Below are 8,088 nucleotides of genomic sequence, written 5' to 3' on the forward strand. Positions count from 1 at the left end.
ATTCGGAAAGAGTAAACCAGTTTTATTAAGAAAGGATTTGTGTCGCTTAAGTTTCGTCGGAACGAAGTTACGGAAAATCAATTAACAAACGGAGACTTAACAATATCTTATTTTATAAATATTGATTTACAGTAACTATTACTTCGGTTACCTAATATTTTTATAAATGAGTACATTGCAATTATTCAAGTTCGAAAAAAAGTAAAAAAAAACATTCTTTTATTTTTTAAGGCAGATTTTTAGAGAGCGCATTGCTCCCTTTCGCGCCCCCGTGGATACGGCACGGGATTGTGTGGACTTTGACAACAAAGAGACAATTACTTAAAGCTCTGGATATAACTTTGATAACCAACAATGTAACGAACATTTGTCTATACGATTGACTTGTTTTAATATAATATTTAAAACAAGTGAACTGTGTTGTTGTTTGTTTATTGTTGAAACTGATCGTTAACAAGTCACAGACATCTAGTGTAAAGAATCCTGACTACAAAATCTGACAGTGGCAATATGGCTTCGGAATTCCAATTACAAAGTGCCAAAAGAAGCCATTGCATACGACTATTTCAGGCCAAAAATGTTAATGCTTCATTATAAGAATGTAGATTATTTTGAAAATATTAAATACCATAAGTAGTTTCGATATAACTATACGAGCATATTTTTTTTACATCACAAAATGGGAGTTCGGGCGATCCCCCTGCATACGTGGGTGCTCCTTTAACAATAATTAACATTAATTATTAGTTAGTGTATACCGTATAATTTATTTGTATCGTATTTTTGTCAATATTTTCTCATCCAAAAAATTGAAATTCAAAAGTTTAATACTAGTGTGTCCTTCTTCGCGTTTGGGAACACATTTTGAATTACAATTTCTACCTATATAAAGCCTTAAACTAGTCAAAAGTATCTTTAGTTTAAAAGATAACCTATATTGACATGTTTGTTATAGATTCCCCAAGGAATGTAAATTGTAATAACTTATAAGTTATATAGCTGCATACAACTACAACGTTACTTGCTGCTTCTTAATATTTTGTTGAACTTGGAATCACACATATTGAATTTGATATACTCACTGATTGAACTTTTAAGTTTGTTTTGGTAAGTACTTTTATTTCGATTTTGTTGATTATTGCCACAATATTAAGATATTTGATTATTCTTTTATAATAACTACATTTCATCAGAATATTTGGCGAATTACCTAGAAATATACTGAATAAAGTAGTTCTCAAATGGGAACAATGGCAGTTAAGGGCAATTGATCCAAATAATCTAAAGTTGAACTCCAGCCTGGGAGAGTTAAAGTCAGCAACAATAACAAGGATGAAGATTATGGTGATAATAAATCACCAATTTCACCCAATGTCAAAAAAAAGAAGATATTACATCCCATGAAGGTAAAATGTAAAAGAGAAAAAGTACTAAAAACATTTTACAAAATAATGATATTATGCCACTGACTGAGTGCTACCCAGAGTTATGCTCACTTTCCACAGGTAAACTGTTTATGAAGATTTTGAATGAGGATATTCAAAACCTGTAGTAGAAGAAACACTTCAGTATGCTCATGAAAATTCAAATTCCCACCATATTTACATTTAACAATGCAAATCTCTTAGGTTTTGGTGTCATAGCCATTTTGACAGGTTACCATAAACTTCCTAGAGAGGGAATATACTGGGAAGGATCACATGATGTTACTCGTCCATTTGTTTCACAAAGAATGTCCAGAAACAGATTTCCAGAAATAAAGCATTATTTACACATAGCAAATAATAACAATTTGATTGACGTGGCACATAAATCATTGCAACAATTTGGTGTTTTTCATGAGAATCTTTCAATTGATAAATACCTGGTACCATATTTTGGTTACCACAGCTGTAAAATATTTCTACAAGGAAAGTCAATAAGGTTTGGTTACAAACTGCTGTGCTTAAATTCATCCCATGGTTATCTTTTCAAGTTTGATATATATAATCTGGTAGGACAATGTCTCTTGATCACTGTCCTCTAGGTACAAGTGTTGTTGAAGACATGCTTTCTTGTATTAGTGATCTTGGTTCTCATACAATTTTCTTTGGCAACTTTTTCACCTCCTAAAACTCCAAAAGAAAAAATGTGAAAGAAACAGTGACAGCTTGGGTTAATAGGCTGCACAAATGCCCTCTTACAGATTCAAAATCAGTGAAGAAGGCAGTGTGTGGAATTTATAAGTATTACTCTGATGGCAAAATACTAGTTATCTAATGGAATGGCAGTTGTAACTGCAGTTACAAATTATGATATTATTGTTACACTTGTTGATGCTCAGTGCTGGAAAGAAGGTTTCTATAAAGCAGCCTAACCTCATCCATCCATTCAATAAAAATATGGGAGAAGATGATCTGATGGATTGCTTTGTATCTTAAACCAAGCCATCAATTAGATCTAAAAAATGGTAGTTTCCTGTTTTTTTTTCAAAATGTTGAATACCTTGTGCGTTGCCTCATTGTTTATCTATAGGGAAGTATGAAAGACAAAATTATTGAATTCACATGATGTTTTGTGAGGTATTTGTTTACTAATGAGTCTGCACAACAAGTGAGCAAAATTGGACTTAGTGGTAATCAAGTACATGTAAAATTAAGATTCAATGTGTCTGTCTTCTGGAAGTGTGGAACAAGGTTGGTGTAAACACTGCAAGGAAAATACTAAAATAAATGATGTGCTCAGGATATAAGCTGCTTCTCCACGACCATTGTATGAAAGTTAGTTATATTTATGCTGTGGGTTGTAATTCTGCTTATGTTGATTTAGTTTTTCTTAGAATTACATTATATATGTAAAAAATATGTATGTTTGTAGCTCCAAGTAACAATAAATAAAAACATTTTTAGCACTAGTAAATGTTTTGAACTTAATATCTGCAAATAATATTCCCATTACTGACCTGATTGAACAACACATTGACACAAATTCCAGCCATTGTTCCCACATGGAAATGTATCATAATTATTATGTAAACAGTAGGAACTTTAAAAACTCTGTATACCTTAATTTAGTGAGTTTAGACAGAATTATTTTCCTAAATAATTTCAAACGAAAATTTCTATTACTGGCAGGTAATGGGTTATGAAAGTGAAGATAACTTCATCTTCCTAATGTAATCATGGAAGCAATAAAGATTAAGGCTGAACCCTTTTTTGGTGAGGAAGATGCTTTGTTGGATATGAAATTGATGAAAAATGAAGTAGAAACTTCTACATTAACTGTTAGTAAGTGTATACTTTTATAATTTATTTATATTGTGGTTTAGATGATATTTTCTCTTTTCAAAATAGCATGATTATTTAGGCTTAGCTGCAGTTTTGATCATATAATGCAGAGTAAATTAACTTGTTTTGTATCCCTTAGATACCTTAACATTTATATCAGAGTACTTTCTCTTGCTTAATGTTTTGTGTAGGACATAGCAGACCTAAAACCAGTGATATCTTGGTAATCCTATTCTACATCAGCTGTGATAGAGAGAGAGAGAGATCAAACCTGAGACCTCGCACAATAACTAAGCCAGTAGCCTCTACTGAGCTGCTACTGGTGATAATTATTTTCAACAACACATTTTGTAATTAGCAGTCATAATATAAACCTAACAAAAACATGATTAAAGTAGCTAGATCTAGATTCCCACAACTTTTAACAGAAGTTTTTAAATACATTTAACATACGTACAATAAATATTGTATTAATACAGAATTTATCTTGACAATAGTAAGACTTAAATATTATTATCAAAAATTAATATGGTTTCATATATTTCATTAATGTACTCATTCTAAGTGATGGTAAATGTCTTATTAATTGTGCTGCAACTTGTAAACCTGCAGGAATGGATGTTGACACTTTTTGCCATTTTTCTTCATAAAAGGAATATCTTATGAAACTAAATGACAGATGCAGTGACAGCACAACTCTTACACCAGCCTAGATCAGACAAATGGTTTTGTTAGTTATACTCGTATCACCTGCATCTTTACTTCAGAATAGCTTTAAAAAGTATAGTGAACAAAATATTGAGAAAAATAACATAGGTTAGGCCTTGGTAATGAACACACATTTTGGAACTTTGCAAGTATGAATGTATTTTGAAGCAAAACTAAATTTAAAGTTACTAATTGTGTAAAATTTTCTAAAAACATTGAGTCTGAAAGTTTAAGAGTTACAGGCAAAAATCAGACAAAGTATATTTTTATTACTAACCCACATATAATACAGCCCATCTTAGAAACATATTCCTTACAAGATTCTGATTAGTCTTTAGTAAGGGAATGAACACATTATAACCAATGAATAGCAAGGGACCATTTGGTTTGTTGTTCAAGGTAAGGTTCAGACATTTGCTTTTCACTGAGCAGATTTCATTTCTGTATACTTAGATCCAAAAACAGATCTATCCATTTGATGTTTTAGTAAGATATTAAATGGCATATTTATATTCTTTAGGCATTTTGAACTCCCATTTGGCAAATTTTTGCGATTTCTTTTGTCAAGTACAATCCACATAGTTTGTTCAAATGTAGCTAGAAAAATGTTTGAGGGGAGGCTGAAATTGCTTACAGCACAGATAGTGCATTGTGTAGCTTTGGGCTTACCAACAAACAAACAAAAACTGATTGTTAAAAGTACCGAAATGTCTCAGAAATGCACATTCTTAAAGTGCAGTGGTGGACAATGGAAAAGGAAAGCACAAAGATACACTTCAAATCTTTCACAGTCTACTTTAATTGTATATTCTTTTTGTATGCTTATTTAGTATTACATAGAATGGACATTTTTCTTTTACTGAAAGTTACTTGTATGTGCGAAATCATTCAAATGGAGCCCAAATTTGACACAAATACACATTATTCAATAAAAGATGTGTGGAGCAGATAAATGTAATAGACACATCAGGAAGGACAGTACTCACTAGCAATGGTATTTATTATACAAATAGACATTATTCAATAAAAGATGTGTGGAGCAGATAAATGTAATAGACACATCAGGAGGGACAGTACTCACTAACAATGGTTTTTATTATACAAATAGACATTATTCAAGTAAAAGATGTGTGGAGCAGGTAAATGTAATGGACACATCAGGAGGGACAGTAGCAATGGTATTTATTGAAATATCAGGAATAGATCAACAAAGTTAAAGTGTTTGTGTGAAGTCTAAGGAACTCAGACAGAGATTCTAATAACACACCACATGTAAATTTATTATAAATCACAGGGTTCATTTAAAGATAATCTTGCTAACATAGTTTAGGGAAAGACTGTTCTTTACAATGGTTTTCAAAACCATTAGTAATAAATAATTACTAATTATTTGATCAGTAGAGAAGTTAAAATACTAAAATTTGATTTAATTCTAAGGTTATACTAGTAACACATCTCGAAAAACGAACCTTTTATACAAAGACTTAACCAGCATGGACTATCTTCTGTTCCTTGTTTAATGCTATGGCAATACAAGAAGCTTGATATCTTGGCACATACTTGTGCATATCACTTTTCTGCTGGTCAGATAACTTAAAGTTGCTCTATGTCAACTTTTATAAGGCACTCTTTGTTCAAGAACTCCAGCACGTGCTCATTACTTCATAAGAATTAGACTCGGGATGTCACACTTTTTCAATAATCCTTCCTTTTTACTGCAGTTGAATCATTTTGAGGATGTTAGTACATTTGGTCATGAACAAGAACTGTGTACTCAACACATGCTTTATTAGTATCATCATCTGGTGTAGATGACTTTGGTTTCTTTTTGAGTATCTGCCAATTTCTTTACTAATGAGCTTTGGCCAGTACATATTGTATAATTTTCATGTTCTGCCCATATACGTGTCTCATTTTTTGTAAACATCCTGTCTACATGAGAGTAAATTAATGCTATTTCATGTTGTTAGTAATGTTCAGTATCTTTAGTTGCATGTTTTCCCAGTAAAAAATATGATCTTCTAATAACATCTGAGCAACCACAAATTCCTACAATATTTGATCTTCGTATTTGATAATTGTCTGTTTCTTCAACATTTAATTTTGTTTCTTATATTAAGATTTCATAACTTGCACTGTTCTTCAAATAGTATTGTAGGAAAAACACTTGTGATTTTTCTACCATAAAACTTAATACAGAATCCTGCTATGCACGTGTTTTATAAGTAAAATGAGCTCAGAATTAAGAGAATTGGACAATATTTGTCATTTAAGGCTACATCTACCATATAATTTTATAAAATGGACCAGTGTTTATCACATTATGATGTCCCCCAGTAGGCAGAGCAGATAGCCCGAAGTGGCTTTGCTATAAAAACAAAACACATATCATGACAGTACAGTACTTGAAGATAGTGTTATTTGCAAAATAGTTTCAGATCAATCATTATTGCCTTTTTTTTTTTAACATTTTACTGATCTTTCATTTCTTTAGCCCTTTAGTATTTTTAGAAAGTATTCCAGACTTTGCTCTTCTGTGTTATTTATGTGATTTGATGTAGTAGTATTAAATAGTATTCTATTTAATTCTCCCAAATGACCATTTCAGTTACCTAACTGGTATATTAAGGTGGTATTGCATGCACTTTCTTAACATCCATTTGAGACTGTAGCCTCATGTACCATCTATCACCTTTCCCTGAAGGTTTGATTTTCATTGCTTCCAACCTACAGACATTGCCAGTCAGAGTTATTTGCACTGATTGTGTACAGGACACTTTATCATTCTACTTACTTCCTCAGAAAGTTTCTTCTTCTCTAAGACACTGGCAGCCAGGGAAGGGTGTAAATCCTTTTCACCAATTCATCCGATCACTATTTCTCCCTTCTATGACTGATCAGACCATCAATCGTTTGTTATGACCAGTTAGGGTCTTGAAGTGTTGTGTTGCCCACAATAATGCCTTTAGAGGTGCTAGACAATGACTTTTTATTCATTGGGTTCCTTCAGTTTCCTGGGGCTTTTCCCAGGTTACCTTGTGGAAGTGCATATGGAAATTGATCCATATCACTTATTCTGAGCTCTCTTTTAAGGTGAGGTTTTCTTTGAGTCACTTACGTCTTTTCAGATTTATCACAATTTTATTCCCTTATTGGCCTGGTTGAAATGCTTGCTGGAGGACATTGCATGGGCTGGTATGTTGACTTTCTCTAATGCAATTATCTCACATTATTTGCATGACCTGACAGTAACTTCCTCTGAGGGTTTTTGACTACTCCTGGTAGCTATCTTAACCACATCCACTAGATTTATAAGGAGGTGCAAGAATCTTCATTACTAATATTGTTTCTCTATTTTACAGGGTGCCTTACCTGATTTTTTCCTGGATCACACCCACTCTGTGGCAAGTGTTGCCCAGGCAGGTGTGCTTTTATCAAACCATTTTCACACTAGCAACCACTAACACAATATAATTTATCTAGGATGCAACAGTCTATGTAGAAATAGAGTGTTCCATAAGACCATCTAAAGGCAGGTCGGGTGGTATTACTGTATTGATCAAGACCTCCACTAATGGACTATCATGAGTAAAGCATAAGGGAATCCTGCCTATCATTAGATTGAATATATCAGATCAGGGTCAGTTTGCTTTTAAATATTTAAGGAACTTGGTTCACCTATTACACTGTTTTCAGAGCATTCTCCATTTGTTTCTACTGGTAGAGCTAGGGAGTCCTTACCACACCCAGTTACTAGTTGCTGAGGTGGTGGACAGTGGTCATTCCTCCAGAGTGTTGAATGACTTTCCTCCACTCTTCAAGAAGAAGGCAAAGTTGAGGGGCCCTCTTCATAATTCCAGACTGGATGAGTTCTGTTTCCACAGGTTGAGAATGGTATACAGGATCTCATCAGTCGAAGTTTGGAGTATTGCCATTTAGACTTCTTCAGGTTGAGGAAAAGGTGTGTCCAATTCGGTGTTGATTACCATCTCGTCGTGATTCTGGTGACTCAGAATCCACTCGTATATATATATATTGAGGTTCAAATGCCCTAGCCACCAATGTGAAATTTAGGAACCATGGCCCTATAATTTCAACCCTGAGCAGTGGAACC

General features: G+C 33.2%; 1 long non-coding RNA gene across 1 annotated transcript in view; it reads left to right on the forward strand.

Moving 5' to 3' along the window:
- The first annotated feature begins 364 nt into the window (after window positions 1–364).
- Window positions 365–8,088, forward strand: part of LOC111086804 — a 12,525-nt gene continuing 4,801 nt past the window's right edge. The window contains exons 1-2 of the long non-coding RNA XR_002611518.1: window positions 365–1,107; window positions 3,114–3,266. This is a non-coding gene — a long non-coding RNA (uncharacterized LOC111086804). The remainder of the gene's footprint in view (window positions 1,108–3,113; window positions 3,267–8,088) is intronic.

This window comes from Limulus polyphemus, unplaced genomic scaffold (genome assembly GCF_000517525.1).
Source record: "Limulus polyphemus unplaced genomic scaffold, Limulus_polyphemus-2.1.2 Scaffold1446, whole genome shotgun sequence".
NCBI lineage: Eukaryota > Metazoa > Arthropoda > Merostomata > Xiphosura > Limulidae > Limulus > Limulus polyphemus.